Here is a 15,901-nt window from a genome sequence, read left to right on the forward strand (position 1 = left end):
GGGGTGGAGAGAAACTTCAGCTTTGCACACCCCAGAAAAGGGTGAGGTGGAGGCTGCGGAGCCCCGCGATGCAGGAGTCTGGGCTGCGCGCTGGCTGCGCCCTGGAGCGGGACGGCAGACGGCCGCGGGCTGGCCCCCGGCCCGTTGTCCTATGGGTGTGATGTGAGGGGCTGGCCGGCTGGCCGGGCTGGGCAGGGCTGGGCAGGGCAGGGCAGCAGATCGCGGCTGAGCGAGCAGCGAGCTGCCGGGAAGCCTGCACACTTGTCCGCCTCCCTCCGTGCCTGCTGGAAAGCCAGGGAGCCGGGCTCACTTCCTCCCCGCGACTCCACGCAGGACCCAGGTGGCCCAGAGAGGGGGTGAGTGGGAGCCGCCCTCCGTTTGGGGCCAGGAGTGAGGTCCCAGGACAAAGCCTGCTCTGCAAACGGACTACGCTCCAGCCCGGCGTGGGGGCGTGAGCAGCCCCCCGGGGCTTCTGCTCGGGCAGACTCCAGGCTGGAGGCAGTGGGGGGGGGGGGGCTCCCTTGTTTACCGCCTCGGGGGGCGCTCCGGGGCTGCCCGGGGACAAACCTCCCTAGCGGCTCCCTTTCCCGGGTGAGAGTGCGCGAGGGTTTTTGTGGTCTTCTGTTTTTGAAGAAGCGGATCTGAAAGGAGAGGCGTGGGAGGGGGAGCCAGCGCCTTTCCGGGACGACCCTCCCCCAGACTCGGGGTCTTTCCCTATACCTTGCCCTGGCGCGCACTTGGGGAGCCCCCCGGTGGCTGGGGGCACGTCCCTTGAAGCCTTCTGCCCTTCCTCCAGACGGGGCTCTGGGAGCCTGGACTTAGAGCGTGCAACAGCGCTCAGAGCTCATCGTTTCTCAGATTGGAAGCTCAGGGCGAATCTGAACCCGCATCCTCTGAATCCAGATGCTTTTCCCATTGCACCGCCTCGAGGGGCTCAGGCAGCTTCAGGTTGCACCGGGGTTCCTCTTCCGTGCCCCGGCCCCTGTCCCGCCTCTGTTGTTTATATTGTCCACATGCAAAGTGGGCCTCCGGGGAAGGACCCGTGCGGGGCGGAATTCCGTCAGTCTGGGTCTACCAGAGGAACGTCATAAAAAACGAGGTTAATTAATTGAGGCTCTCGCCTCCCAGTCATATGACATCTCCCTCTCCGAGCCCGGAGCCTCCTTTTGTGTTTGTCAGCAACAAGTAGGGAGAGTATTTATAGAAGGCTCTGCAATCCTGCGGTGCAGCAAGGTTTCAATTACCCCTACTTGTCCGTATGACTAAATGCAAGTTCTCTGTGCTGTCTGCGGGGAGAACCACATGGGCGGTGGGGGCATCAGGGTGGCTTTCAGGAGCCCACGCCTGCAGCTGGCACCTCTGACCAGCTGGGTGCCAGCCCTGGCAAAGCCCAGGATGGGAACGTGGAAAGCCAGAGGGAGAAGGGGCCCTAGAGAATCATTGATCAGTGAGGGAAACTGAGGCCCAGAAGACAATGCCTTTCTTAAAATTCTAACATAGAGATCTGCTGGCGTTCTGCTCCAGAACATTTATTTGTTGGTAGATTTAGAGCAGGAAGGAGGACTAGAGGTCATCTAGACCAAGCCCCCCCATTTTATAGAAGAGAAAACAGAACCCAGGGAGGGACTTTCTCAAGGCCACACAGACCTTCCAAGGACAGAGTCAGAATTTGAACCCAGACCTTTGATGGCCAAATCTTCCCATTACACCAAGCTGTTTCTAGTTTTTCCTTCCTCAGTTAATCAGAAGAATCAGGCCCAAGTGAAGTCAGGCAAACTGGCAGTACCCAATTTGTATTTGGAAGAAAATAAACAGAATTTCTGTGGGCCTTGGGAAAGGGCCAGCAAAGCAGGGTAAGGGACCTGAATAACGTGGACACAATGGCTGTTGCAGTAGCCTTTGATCGTTGGAGTTCTTTAAATTCTCTGGCCTCCCCAGGAGAGCCCTCACTTAGCAAAACTTAAGAATCCCAAGACTAGTGGGTTGACCCTGGTTGGTGGCAATCCTCACCACCATTTGGGGCAGGAATGACATTTATTTCCCAGATGCTGCTACATTTCACACAGTGCTGTAGAGAACTGGTAAATTCCTCTTCCTAGGTGAAGGCAGCTCCTTTTCACTCTGCAAAGTAGTGGGTCAGGGCAGAAGGCAAGGAGAACCCAATTTAGAACTTTCAGAGAAGCTCTGATTACCCTCCATCAAAAATGAGCTGGCCGGAGAGAAGGAGGTTCTCTTTCCCTTCCTGTCTCCCCAGATGCCTTCTTTTCTGTGTGCTTGAGAAAAACCCACCTTGTCTCCCACTGGACCTGTTCGTTTGTGCTTTCTGGTTTAGATTTTGTCCTCGTGTATTTCTTAAGTGAGGTGGCACAGTGACTGATTGAGCACTGGGCTGGGCATCAGGAAGACATCTTCCTGAGTTCAGATCTGGCCTCAGACACTCGCTGGCAGTGTGACTCTGGGTAAGTGACAACCCCATTTGCTTCAATTCCTCCTCTCTAAAGTAAGCTGGAGAAGGAAATGGCAAACCACTCCAGTAACTCTGCCGAGAAAACCCCAAATGGGGTCATGAAGAGTTGGACATTTTTCAGACAGAACTGGTCAGCCATTGTAGACTAGAGCTAGGCAGAGATGGAGCTGGAACCATAATATTTTCATTGGTTCCTTGTTCTTTACAGGGGGTCCAAATTTGAAGTAGTCTGCTGACGGGTACAGGTAATGGAGGAGCTCAGATTGAGTCCCTGGCCCTGTGACATGAACCAATGAATTGTACTATTTCAACGTTACCTTTGAAGGCTATGATCATCAGGGGCCTAAAATACATTGTATTAAGTTTCCATTTTTATCCACATTCTTATTAGGATTCTGCTTCAGATGCTTACCAGATTAGGACATGGGCAAGTCATGACAATGCTGAGCTTTGGTCTCCTGGTCGGTAAAATAGGGAGCATCAGATATAATAATTCCGAGAGTTTTGGGGAGGCCAGGCGGGATAAGTACAACCCCTCTGCCGGGTAACAGCTCTCAAAGTTTGCTGAGGGATGAGTTGGGCCAACTAGCTGTCAAAGCTGCCTGAGTGGCTGGACCTGGAGGTGAAAAGAACTGAGTTTGAATCCTGCCTTACTAGTTGTTTGACCCTGGATAAGTCACTCAACCCCTCTTTGCCTTGGTTCACTCATCATACTATCTGTCTTGAAGGATTTTTATGAGGAATGACAAAGCACATTGCAGACCTGAAAGCCCTGTGGAAATGCTAGCCATGATTAGGACCAGTGTCCTCCCCATCATTCCATACTTCCTTCCGATGAAACTCTCTGAGAACCAGTTTGCCTTACCTATTTCACAGGGTTGTTTTGAGGAAAACATTTATAAATCCTCAAAACAACATAGAAAGGTTAAGTCATTACTGTTTCTTATCTCCTCCAGCTCTCAATCTAATACCTACTGAAGCTGAGGGGACCTTAGAAGTCATTTAGCTCAGTTCCCTTGTTATACAGATGAGGAAACTGAGGCTCAAAGGGGTCAGGGCCTTGGCCACCGTCACCTTCATTTGCTTTGGCTGCAAATTCTGCATTTTCTGTTTTGGCATATGCTTCATAGAGCACCTATCTACCCAAGAGACTGGAGACCTTCATCTGATTGTTTTAACATTTCAAGGGTATCCATGAAGTGATCAGGTTTTCATAGCCTCTGGATTGTAATAGACCTTAGCAGTCATCTAGTCAAACTAATACTCCCCAAAGAATCAGCCCCCACCCCCAGCACGCTGGATAATGGATGTAAATATTTGTCATGAAAACAAAACGTAGCAATATAGATTTTTAAAAAGTCATAAGGTCATAGATTTATAGCTAGAGAGGACCTTGGGGGTTACTTATATTTCATTTTACAAGTGAGGAAACTTGAGACCCAGGAAGGTTAGGTGGTCTCCAGTGGAACCAGTGATCTTCCCAACCAGACTTGACTTGAAGACAATTGAAGAGTGAGGCTTAGTAACCCCGATCTCCAAGGCAGCGCATTTTACCCTTGGACAGCTCTGATTAAGTAAAGAAGCTGGCATCTATATGTATATCTTTAGAAGATCCGATCAAAATGAGAAGTTTGTGGATTTCTGGAACTTTTTTTTTCATAACTGTCCACATTGACTTTTTCAAATATGCATCTTTTTTTTTTTTTGCTTTATTTTTGTAGTGTGGAAGGCAGGGCAGTTGGGGTTAACACAGCCAGTAAGTGTTAAGTGTCTGAGTTCAGATTTGAACTCAGGTCCTCCTGATTCCAGGGCCAGAGCTCTTTTTACTGCACCACCTAGCCACCCTGACTTTTTCAAGTCTGTATGTGTTTCCATATGTTTTTGTGGTCTGGTATAACCTCATAATGCCCTGAGAGATTTTTTGTTTTTTTATTGTTTTATTTTCCCCTAAGAGAGGGGAAAGAACCTACTTTGGATCTTCTTCCAATGACCTTTCACTTTATGGAAACTTCTGGGAAAGAAAAAAAAAGGTTGGGTTAGTGGAAAGAAAATGTACAGAATTTGGTGTCAGGAGACTTGAGTTCATAGGAACACTGGTTTAGAGTTAGAAGAAACTTTTAAAGGCCATCCAGACCAATCTGCTCATTTTCCAGATGAGGAAACTAATGCTTAGAAACTGTGAGTGAGTGGCCCATTGGCCACTTATAGCTAGTAAGTATGTAGCAGATGCAGGTCTTTCCAACTCTAGGTCCAACACTCTAAGCCCACTCCACCAGGAATTTTTTTTCTATTAATTTCTTTTATTTAAAAAAATACACCCGTATGTGTATGTGTATATATATATATATATATATATATATATATGTGTGTGTGTGTGTATGTGTGTATGTATATATATATACACATGTATATATTTATATATATATATAAATTTTTCCCAGTTACATGTAAAAACAATTTTTAACATTTATGTTTTTAAATTTCAAGTTCCAAATTTAACTCTTTCTCTCTCCCCTTCCCTGAGACAGTAAACAATTTGATATAGGTTATACATGTGTAGTCATATAAAACATATTTCCATATTAGTCATGTTGTGAAAGAAGACACAGACCAAAAAAAAAAAAACAAAGCCACAAACATAAAGTGAAAAATAATGTACTTTGATCTGCATTCAGGTTTTATGTTCTTTCTTTGGAGGTAGATAGCATTTTTCTTCATGAGTCCTTTGGAATTGTCTTGGATCATTGTATTTCTGAGAATAGCTAAGTCATTCACTGTTGATGATTGTACAGTATTGCTGTTACTATGTAGAGTGTTCTGGTCCTGCTCGTTTCACTCTGCATCAGTTCATGTAAGTCTTTACAGGTTTTTCTGAAATCAACTTGCTCATCATTTCTTATATCATAATGGTATCCCATTACAATCACATACTGCAACTTGTTCAGCCATTCCCCAATTGATGGGCATCCCCTCAATTTCCAATTCTTTACCACCACAAAAAGAGCTGCTAGAAATATTTTTGAATAATTTTGTATATTGTATATTTTTGTATAATTTTGTATAAATAATTCCTTCCCCCCCTTTTTTAAATCTCTGTGGGATACAGACCTAGTTAGTGGTATTACTGGGTCAAACAGTATTCACAGTTCTATAACCCTTTGGACGTAGTTCCAAATTGCTGTCTAGAATGCATAGCAGGGGTTCTTAACTTTTTTGTATATCATGGACTTCATTGGCAATTTGGGTAAAGCCTGTGGATCTCTTCTCAGAATTTTTAAATGCATAAGATACATAGAATAACAAAGAAAATCAAACATTGAAATACAGTTGTTAAAATTTGTTTTTTAATTTTATTTTATAAAAATATTTATTTTATTTTTTAAAATTTTATAAAAAATTATTTATTTTATTATTAATAAGTGCTACCCTGTACCCAAGTTTGCTAGCTGGAAGACCTTGGGCACATCACTCTTCCAGACTGGGTTAATAGATGAGGTGATAGTTACAGGTCACTTCTCTGTGGGTACAGGGAAGTTTAATTGTATGTGAGAGAGGGGGTGGATGGGAAACCATGTGGTAGCCCAGCTGTAGGGACTTCATTTGTACCAGCAGGTTGCCTAGCACAGAGTTAGGCATGTTCTTAATAAATACGGGTGTTGGTTGATTTTTGAGGGGCCTTTGGAAAGGTGAAAATCTGCCTTTCCCTGACATCCTGCTCCTGGAGCTTTCATTCTTCTCACTCGTCTCTCTGGGCAACCCTCTTCTAAAAGGTAGCTGTGACCTTCCTTAGAGGCTACACCTTAAGCTGTCTTCAGCTGCTGACACCTCAGTGTGAATTCATTTCTCTCCCAAGTCTGAGCTCTGGGAACTAGGGTCATAGGAGTTTGAAGGAGATTGGGGGTAGGGCAGGGAACAATTTTGGTTTGTAAGGGTCATAGGAACACGGGTTTAGAACTGAAGCGGCCCTCAGGTCTATTTGCAGAGATAATAGCTAGGGGAATTTGGGAGGATATCTTCAGATTTTAAGAAAAGAAAGTGCATTTTTTATTGAGACTGTGTAAAGGGACTGCCTTTTGTCCAACCATACTCATCTCTTAATGTTTTTTATGCCTTGATAGGAAAAGTAGTGGCAACTCACGTTTATGTAATACTTTATATCATTGGCTAGCTATAGATAGAAGGCCTAGAGCTAGAAGAGAACTGAGACCCTTCCTAAGCCTCAGGTTCCTCATCTGTAAAGTTTAGATAAGGCCCGTAGTGCCCATCTTGGAAGGATTGTTGTGAGGCTCAGAAGAGAGTTTACTGTGTAAGGTACCCTAGGCATTCATCTCCCTGGATGGAGTCCCTCATTGGGCAGCCTGAGGAGACAGAGGAGTGAGGGGGCTTGTCTCAGGAGCCGGAGGGAGGCAGATACCAAATGCTGACTCAGATTGACCTAAGTCAGTTCAATGCCATTGAATGTCCACTCCAAGATTTCATGCAGAGCCAAGGACTTTTGCTTTGATTTTCAACTCAGTCTCATGCACAGAAAGTCCTTGCTAGCAGACATGTGAGAGAGATCAAGTAGTGTGGAAAGGACACTGGATTTCGAGTCAGAGGACCTGGGTTTGAATTCTGGCTCAGCCACTGGATGTGTGACCTCAGACAAGTCATTCCTCCTCTTTGGGCAGTAGTTTCTTCAGTTCTTGGACACTAATGTACCTTTCCTCTCTAAAGTTATGGTCCTATGACCTGGGAGCTAGAAAGAGCAAAGATGGGGTTTGAAAGAAGACCCAAACATTTGTCTGGGGCTGAGGGCAAGGCTAAGAATTGTGGCCCCTTGCTGTCCATGGCAGGCACTCTGACAGTATACACTTCAACTTGACACTTTAAGGCTCCCCCAGTATTTTCCTCATAATAGCTTTCTCTCTGTCTCTCTCCGCACACACAGACACACCGTACATGTATGTATGTATGTATATATATATATACACACACACAAACCCCACACATACACCCAAGCCATATACAGGATAAATAGGAACTATTTAAAAGAGGGGCAACACTGGAATTAAGAGGGCTGAGGGAAGGCTTCCCGTAGAAGGTGGGGTTTTAGTTGGGATGGAAAGCAGCTGGGTGATGCAGTGCATAGGGTGCCAGGCCTGGAGTCAGGAAGATACATTTTCCTCATATCCAGCCTGAGACACTTAGCAGTGTATGACTGTGGACCAGTCACTTAACCTCTGTTTGCCTTAATCCCATGGAGAAGGAAGTGGCAAGCCTCCCCAGTATTTTTGCCAAGAAAGCCCCAAATGGGGGCACGAAGAGTCAACCCACTGAAAGACAGCCACTGGGATAGGATGCTTGTGGAGTTCAGAAGAGAAGGTGGACATTAGCACTATGGAAACTTGGAAGCAGTGTAAATTCTGGTTGGTCAGAATGGTGGTGATGATTGGTGTTTGATTGAGCCTTGGCCGGTGTGGATCTGGACCACACCCTGGACATGGCCTTTGGAAGAAGGAGGACATCAGTGAGAACCAGGCCCCGAAGTTGAGAGCCAGGTCATGTACAGAGCTGGCCACCCACAGAAGGCAGTGCAGTGACCACGTCATTGGCTTCATCCCTGGAGGGGACACGGAGGAAGGGGTCTCCCACAGCCCTCACAGATGCCACCTCTCAGGCTGAAGGGTGGCCTGGAGAAGGCTATAGGGGAAAAAAAAGCATCATACCCTGTCCTGGGGACCCAAGTCCTAATCTCTGTTCTCAGTGCTGAAGGCCAAGTCCAGGGTGTGGCTCTCATTCCCTCTAGCTTTGACTTAATCTGTCTGTCTTTTCCAAATGCCCTGACTCATTCATCCTTGTCCTCCTCCCCCCTTGACTTTTTGCTTTCTTTCTTTTTTTATTTCCCAATTTTCACCCTCCCACATCCCCCTCTTCCACCCATGGAAAATGCAAGAAAAACAAAACCTGTTATAATTATATATAATCAAATGAAACAAATTCCTGCATTATTCACGTTAAAACAACAATGGCAACAACAAAAAAAACAAACCCATACTTTAATGTTCATTCTGAGCCCATCGCCTAGAGGAGCTGGTGGAGGGATCAGTCATGGATCTTCTGGAATTGTGGCTGGTCATCATTGTTCAATGGAGTTATAAAGTCTTACGGGGTTGTTTGTATAGACTTTGCATGGTTTCATACAAGTCTCCCAAAGTTTCTCTGAAACCATTCCCTTCATTGTTTCTTATAGCACAGTAATACTTCATCACGTTCATATACCATAACTTGTTCAGCCATCCATCAATGGAGGGAATCTCCTTAGTTTCCAATACTTTGCCACCATAAAAAGAGCTACGATAATTATTTTTGTACATTTATGTTCTTTTCCTTTTTTTTAATCTTTAGAGTGTATAGACTTAGTAGTGGTATCTATGTTTCAGAGATTAGTCACAGTTTAATAACTTTTGGGGCATAATTCCAAATTTCCTTCTAGAATTGCTGGATCAGTTCACAACTTCACCAACAGTACGTTAATATATAGTGCCTGTTTTCCCCTCGGCCCCTCTCCCATTTGTCATTTTCCATTTTTGTAAGCTTTTGTCAGTCTGATGGGTGTATGAAGTGGGACTTCAGAGTTGCCTTCATTTTCATTTCTCCAATTATTCATGGTTTAGAGCATTTTTTTCCTGTGGTTATTAATAGCTAGAATTTCTTCCTCAGGAAGTTGCCTTTTTGCATCCTTTGAAAATTTATTAATTGGGGAGTAGTTTCTTTCATTCATTCTCATTATGTCGTCAGTGAGCTGACAAGGCTAAGGGAAAAAAGGCCTTTCACACACCATCAGGGAGGTATGACTCCAGCCCCAGATGTGTTCCAGTGGAGATGTCCAAAACGCATACATGGGAGATCATTCTGAAGAGTCGTCCATTGACCTTATTCAGTTGACCAGACGACTTCTACATAGTTCCTATGGATAATGGTTTTCTCCATTTTTCAGAGAAGGAGACTGGAAAAATTCAGGTTTACAGGTCTTTCCCAGGACAGCTAGTATGTGTTGGAACAAAGATTTAAACACAGCCAAGTCGGTCAACAAACATTTATTAAATGCATTCCGTGTGCCAGGCCCTATGCTATCTGCTGGGGGTGAAAAGAAAAGGAAAGACAAGTTCCTGCACCATGTAAACAATTACATACATATAGGACCTATACAGGGAAAATTGGTATGTACAGGTCATTGATTTTGGAAAGGGCCTTAGAGGTCGTTTCGTCCAGCTCCCCCATTTTACAGATGAGGAAACTGACATCCAGAGGCAAGTAAAATAACTCACCTAAACTTGCACCGGAATTAAGTCGAAGAGTCAGGATTTGAACCCAGGCCCTCTGACTCAGATCTTGAGTTCTTTTCACTGCACCACTTTCTATAGGGTAGAAAGTAGAATTTCTGGCATTAAAAATGTATGCATTTTTTTTAAAAAAAATCTTTAAAATTTGCTCCTTGCTGTTCCCTGCCAGTATGTTATGCCCTAGGCAGCTGCCTCCCTTGCTAATTCCTAACCCCAGTTTTGGGAGGAAGCTAGAGGAGGAGTCACGGATTGACTGGCATTATTCGGCACCTAGCATAGTGCTTTGGGGATCTCATAAATAAATGACTTAATAAATGTTTGTTTAATTCAATTGAATTCTGAACATTCCTGGTGGTAACTTAGTGCTTGAAACAAGAATGTGACAGAGGAGGGGCCCTCAAGGTACTGGGAGGTCTAGAGAAACACTGGTTGTGTGAAGGGCCGTGAGTCTAAGTCATAAGAGGATGGGCCCAAGGAACTCGGGAGGGTTAGCCTGGAGAAGACTCAGGGGCCTGTCGCTGGGCTCCTGGATCTGAAGGACCATCGAGAGGGGAAGAGGGATTAGACAGGTCCTGTTTGACCCCAATAGAGAGAATCTGGAGCCAGGTCGAGGTGTAGGGGCAGTGTTAGGTTTGACATAAGGAAAGATACTGCCTAATAATTTAGTACTATCGGGAAGAAGAATGGGCTGCCTCCGAAGGGGGTGGGTTTCCCTTCTTATTAAACCTTCAGGCAAAGACTGGATGAGGAAACTTGTTGGGTACGTTGTAGAGGGGATTCCTTTCCAGGTATGAGTTGGACAAAATAGCGCCCAAAGATGCTCTCGGCCCTAGAATTCGGCCATTCCATGGGGCAGGAGAGCAGAAGTTTGGCCATCAAACAGACCAGCCCAGTGAATGAATAAATGGACGTATCAGAGCACCTCAGCCCCAAGACCCTTCCCAAAGCTATGATAGACTGGGCCCTGATTTAGTGTTGTTGTTCAGTGGTGTCCGACTCTTTGTGACCCCATTTGGGGTCTTCTTGGCAAAGATACTGGAGTGGTTTGTCATTTCCTTTTCTGGCTCATCTTACAGATGAGGAAACTGCAGCAAGCAGGGTGAAATGAGTTGCCCAGGACCATACAGCTTTTAAGTGTCTAACGTGGAATTCGAACTCGTGAAGATCTGTCTCCCTGGCTCTAGTCTTGGCATTCTGTCCACTATTGGTGCTGCCTAGCTGCCTCTAATTTCAGTACTCCAGGCCAGATAAGTGAAGGTCACCAGTGCTGTACAGCTTTTAAAATTATAATTGAACAGGGTCCTTTGAGAATATGAATCATTTAATCTTCTGTCCCCCTTCTCCTTTCTTCCCCTTTACCCTGACAGCTTGGAATCCAAATATCCTGGATTTCCAAGTTTAATTTTGGGGCCGGAGGGGAGGGTTTTGGTGCAGAAAAGGCTGTTGATTACCTAAATTGGATTAAGTTCTGTGACTTTAGAGAAATACCACTTGTTCACTGTCTGTCATCATCTGGAGAGTTTTAGTGGTCAAATGTTTTTCTCCTGACTGTGTGTGTATGTGTGTGTGTGTGTGTGTGTGTGTGTGTGTGTGCTCTCATACACTCTTTCAGCTCAGAAAAAACCTCTGTTCTTGGAAGTGGGGCTAAATGACTTTTGACCTTCCTCCAAGATCCGACTCTCTGAAGTGGGCTGTGTGTATGTTAATCAGATTTGTGCACCAGTGGTAGGATAATAATGGGATCTTTGCACCTCATTTAAACAAACAAAATGACCCACCCAGGGCTAGATTTTATTGCCCTTGAACAGCTCCCAGATACAGAGTCCCGTAGTTCAGACTCACCTTCTTTCCTCCCTGTTCCCCTCATGAATTTCTTTGTATTTCTGACAGGTTAATGCTGTTGAGGAAGGGCCCATGCATGTTAAATTTCTAGTGGGGGCATTTACTGCCTCTTCAATGGGCAAATTACTACAAATCAGGACTTGGATTTATTATTCTATTGCTGGTTTAGCATTAAGAAAGCAATGGAGAAAATGTTAACCATGAAGACAGAGTAAATGTAAAAGTTTGGGATTTTTTTGTTTTTGTTTTTTGAAGATCTGGTTGTTAAACAGTTACCAGCACACCCCTAGAAGAAGTGCTTCAAGTTGGCTGTTTCCAGTATGAGTTGTCCATTGTTGGGATGGGGTAGATTTTTATTCTTGTGATCTGAGATAGTTGGAGACGGGTCAGTACAGAGAAATGGGCCCTCCAGGTTGTTTGGTTTGTAGACATGGGCACAAAGGCAAGTGGACCACCATTTCCCATCTCTGCATACCATTACCTCATAGAATGGCAGCATGTTAGAGCTAGAAGGGGCCTTGGAGACTCTCGTGTCTTACCTCCTCATTTTTTTTTGTCCAAAACCATGATATCACCCATTTAGGGATTTCTCAGTGAGCTGAGTCACTCTACAGATGCAGATTTACAAATGGGGTACCATTTTGGGAGTTACCTGGGACACTAAAAAGTGATTTGTAACAAACCCCTTAATAAAAGGATTTGTTCTATGAAGTTTGGATTTAGTCAGAAGGCAGCACTTGAGGACCTAGAGGGCTACATCTGTCCTCGAGGCCCCTAGGTTTATACAACCAATATGTTTCAGGCAGAACTTGAACCTGGGTTTTCTCATCTCTAAGATCAGCTCTTTATCTTCTGATGACTTTCCCCTTTCCCTCATCTACATTTTACATATGAGGAATTTAAACCCAGAGATGCTAAGTCTAGAATGTGGGATCATTTACTCAGTCAACAAGTATTTTTTTATTAAGTAGCTAAAGAGTTGGCCTCTAAACTAGGACGAGATGGGTTCACATCCCACTTCTGATGCATACTGGTCTATGACCCTGGGCAAGTCATTTAAGGTAGTGCTGTAGGCTGCTCCCGAAGACTATACAGTGCTGAGTAGTTGCCAACAGGCTCTGGTGGAGGGAATTTCCTACTTGGGAGTTCCTATACCAATTAAATCAAAGTCTAGTCTCTGTAGGTATCATGTGCTAGGCCCTGGGAATACAAAAAAAGACAAAAGACAATCCCTGCCCTCCTGGGGCTCTCAGCCTAATGGGGGAGACAGAGGGCAAACAGCCAAGTAAGAACAAGATATAGACAGGATGAAGAGGAAGTAATTCGCAGAGGAAAGTCACACTAGCATTAGGCAAGGATTGGGAAAGACTATTTATATAAGCTGGGCTTTTAGCTGGGACCTTAAGGATCCCAGAAGACAGAGACGAGATGGGAGAGAATTTCAGGGATGGTGGACAGCCAGGGAAGGTGCCAGGCATCGGGAAATGGATGCTCTCATTCATTTGAGGGCCATTGGTGTCTACAATTTCCCTTCTGGATTTCCATTCCTAGAATTGTGGAGGGAGACTCCTTGGAGACCTTCCCCTCTTTTCACTTGAGCCCCCTCATTTTACAGATGAGGTAACTGAGGTCAGGTGAGCAGACCACACAGTTCCTTTGTCGTAGTGTTGGGGCTGGCTCCGAATCTCCTGACTCTTGTGTTAATAGCCTTTCCCTTTATACCCCACAGGATCCCAATGTGAAGAAATAAGAAATGACTGTAATTTTTTTCACACACATCCTCCCCCCTCCCCATGCTCTGATGCCCGCATGGCCCCCTGCCTCTTATGTTTCCGATGATTTCAGTCTTCACAGAACTTTCTTTAAGTCCTTCTCCCTCTTTTTGACACCCACAGACCTCAGGGCTTCACTGTATGCATTTGTGGTTCCATTTCTGGCCAACGCTGGAGCCAAACAGACTCGTCTGGACTTTGCTCTGTGGTTTTCTGAGACTGGAGTAGGTCAGGTAGCGTTTTGTGTGCTCACAAGATGAAAACCTGAAGGGGATTGGGGCTTTTGTTGTCTTTATGGTAGGAGTGCAAGAAAGCATTTTCCAAAACCTCACAAAAGGCCCCTAAGGTTATTCAGCGTTAGTCTGAGCTAAACTGCTTTAGACCGTGTCACAACCTGCTGCTTACCTCAGCCTGCCACATCCTCAGAAGTTCTTCTACACTGCCATGTCACTGTCATCTTGTCTCTCTCAGGCAGCCCAGTCTCTTCAGGAGAAGCTTTGGCACCGGTCCCCAGCAGTCCCTGCTGGCATCCTCGGTTCTGGCGGGCCTGCTGGCCTTCCACCTGACTGAAGCACATCTGGAGGATTGGGTGCAGTCATGGAGGGACATTGATAAATGGGAAGGCAGTGCAAAGGAGGCCACCCAGGGGGGTGAAGGGTCTCAAGAGCGTGCCAGGTTAAACAGGAGAAGAAAAGACTTGCTCGGGCTTCAGATAGCATGTGTGTGGGGTGGGGATTATTAAGAGCTGCTGTAAAAGCAGTGGGTTGAAGCTGAAGAGACAATTTGGGGCTTGATCTAAGGAAGAATTTCCTAGTAATCAGGGTGATCCAGCGGGCAGAAGGGGGTGGGGTTCCCTCTTCACTGGAGGTCTTTAGACTCAATTCAGATGGAAGTTCTGCCCCATCTTGATTTCTGAAGAAATCTCCTTTCCGACTCCTCCTTGAGTGGGGTTGATTATAGACCCAAAGACTAGATGACCACTTGCTGAGCATGTCCTCAGAAGGATACTTGTTCAGGTGTGGGTGGGCCCCAATGGCTACCAAGGTCACTCCGAAATCAGAGCTTCTCTGAGAGGCTTCACATTGCCCAGGTAGCCCTGAAATATTGAAAGAATCAGAGAAAGGCTTTTGGGCCTTTAGGCGATGGTCCATTGTGTACACTGTCTGAGTTCACAATATGGGGAGTAGTACCACCATACAATTTCCCTACTTTTCCTGGTACAGTCCTTACAGAGAGAGTCTCAGGAGTAAATCTATTCAAAGAAAGAATGATGCTTTTCTAAATAAGATTCTAGTGACCATTATCCAGAGTAAACACATTAGGACATCTGATCTTATGGTTGTATAGTAAGCTTCACTGCCATAAGAGGGAAATCCGTGGATCCCTTTTGGCCATAGTCTTGCCTCTTAAAGGCATGAAGATTCCATTTAAAGTTATGGCCCCTTAGGGGCAGCTAGGTGACACAGTGAATAGAGCACTGGCCCTGGAGTCAGGAGAACCTGAATTCAAATCCAGCCTCAGACACTTAACACACACACACACACACACACGCAAAAACTAGCCGTGTGACCTTGGGCAAGTCACTTAATCCCAACTGCCCTCCAAAAAAAAAGGCAATAAAACAAAAAAAAGTTATGGCCCCTCATGATTTCCAAGGACTAATGAAGAAATCTCTGATGAGTTGGGGTAGACTGTAGACTCAAAGGTCAGCATACACCATAAAGCATGATTAATTTGTTTGTTTTCTGAACTTTTCACTCTTGTGGCGATTAATAGCATGCTACCTTCTATTTACTTATTCTTTTTATAAGTATTATAAGATATATTCTTATATAAGATATATATATATATATATAAGATATGTTCTTGCTGAATTTAAGCTTCTTTTGAGTAGAAATTATTTCATTCTTCACATCATAGCTGTCAGTGCCCCTGCACAGTGACTGGCATATAGAATCCATTGATTGATTGATCCATTGATTATGCTCTCACAGTATTCATACTTTTGTTTTGGAAGGTTTCAGTCAGTTTGAAACTACCTGGTATAGATTTCACAGTTTTTTGGTCCCTGCTCTATAAATACAGTGTTCAGTCATTTCAGTTGTGTCCAACTATGACCCCATTTGGGGTTTTCTTGGCAAACATACTAGAATGGTTTTCTGTTTCCTTCTCCAGCTCCTTTCACAGATGGACAAACTGAGGTAAACAGGGTTAAGTGACTTGCCCAAGGTCACCCAGCTAGCAAGTACCAGAAGCTAGATTTGAACTAGCTGTACCATAAATATAACTAGATCCTGATTAATGTGAATAATGAATCCCATGAAGCAACTGCATGTGTTTCAATTCACATTATTCTAAATTATAATTTTGTCAAATATGGCCCTTGATTCCAGCCCAGTGGAAACATGAAGTTTAAATCCAAATAATGCAACCACTTTATAGGATTCATTTTTGCCCTAATTGAACCTAACTAAAGACCCATGATACATCTTGTG

The 15,901-nt window shown here is 44.8% G+C and overlaps 1 protein-coding gene across 3 annotated transcripts in view; it reads left to right on the forward strand.

Moving 5' to 3' along the window:
- The window catches only part of PRR5L (proline rich 5 like), a 94,423-nt gene that overhangs the window by 606 nt on the left and 77,916 nt on the right, over positions 1-15,901 (forward strand). Inside the window, exon 1 of one of the 3 annotated variants that reach the window (XM_069091442.1) lies at positions 171-356. The exons of the other annotated variants lie outside the window; for them this stretch is intronic. The gene's annotated coding sequence lies outside the window, so the exon portion shown is untranslated. Of the gene's footprint in view, positions 1-170; positions 357-15,901 lie in introns of those variants that run through there. 3 annotated transcript variants of the gene reach the window in all.

Source organism: Petaurus breviceps, unplaced genomic scaffold (assembly GCF_028583685.1).
Source record: "Petaurus breviceps papuanus isolate PSGF00001 unplaced genomic scaffold, PetGlider_PUasm1.0 188, whole genome shotgun sequence".
In the NCBI taxonomy this organism is placed as follows: domain Eukaryota; kingdom Metazoa; phylum Chordata; class Mammalia; order Diprotodontia; family Petauridae; genus Petaurus; species Petaurus breviceps.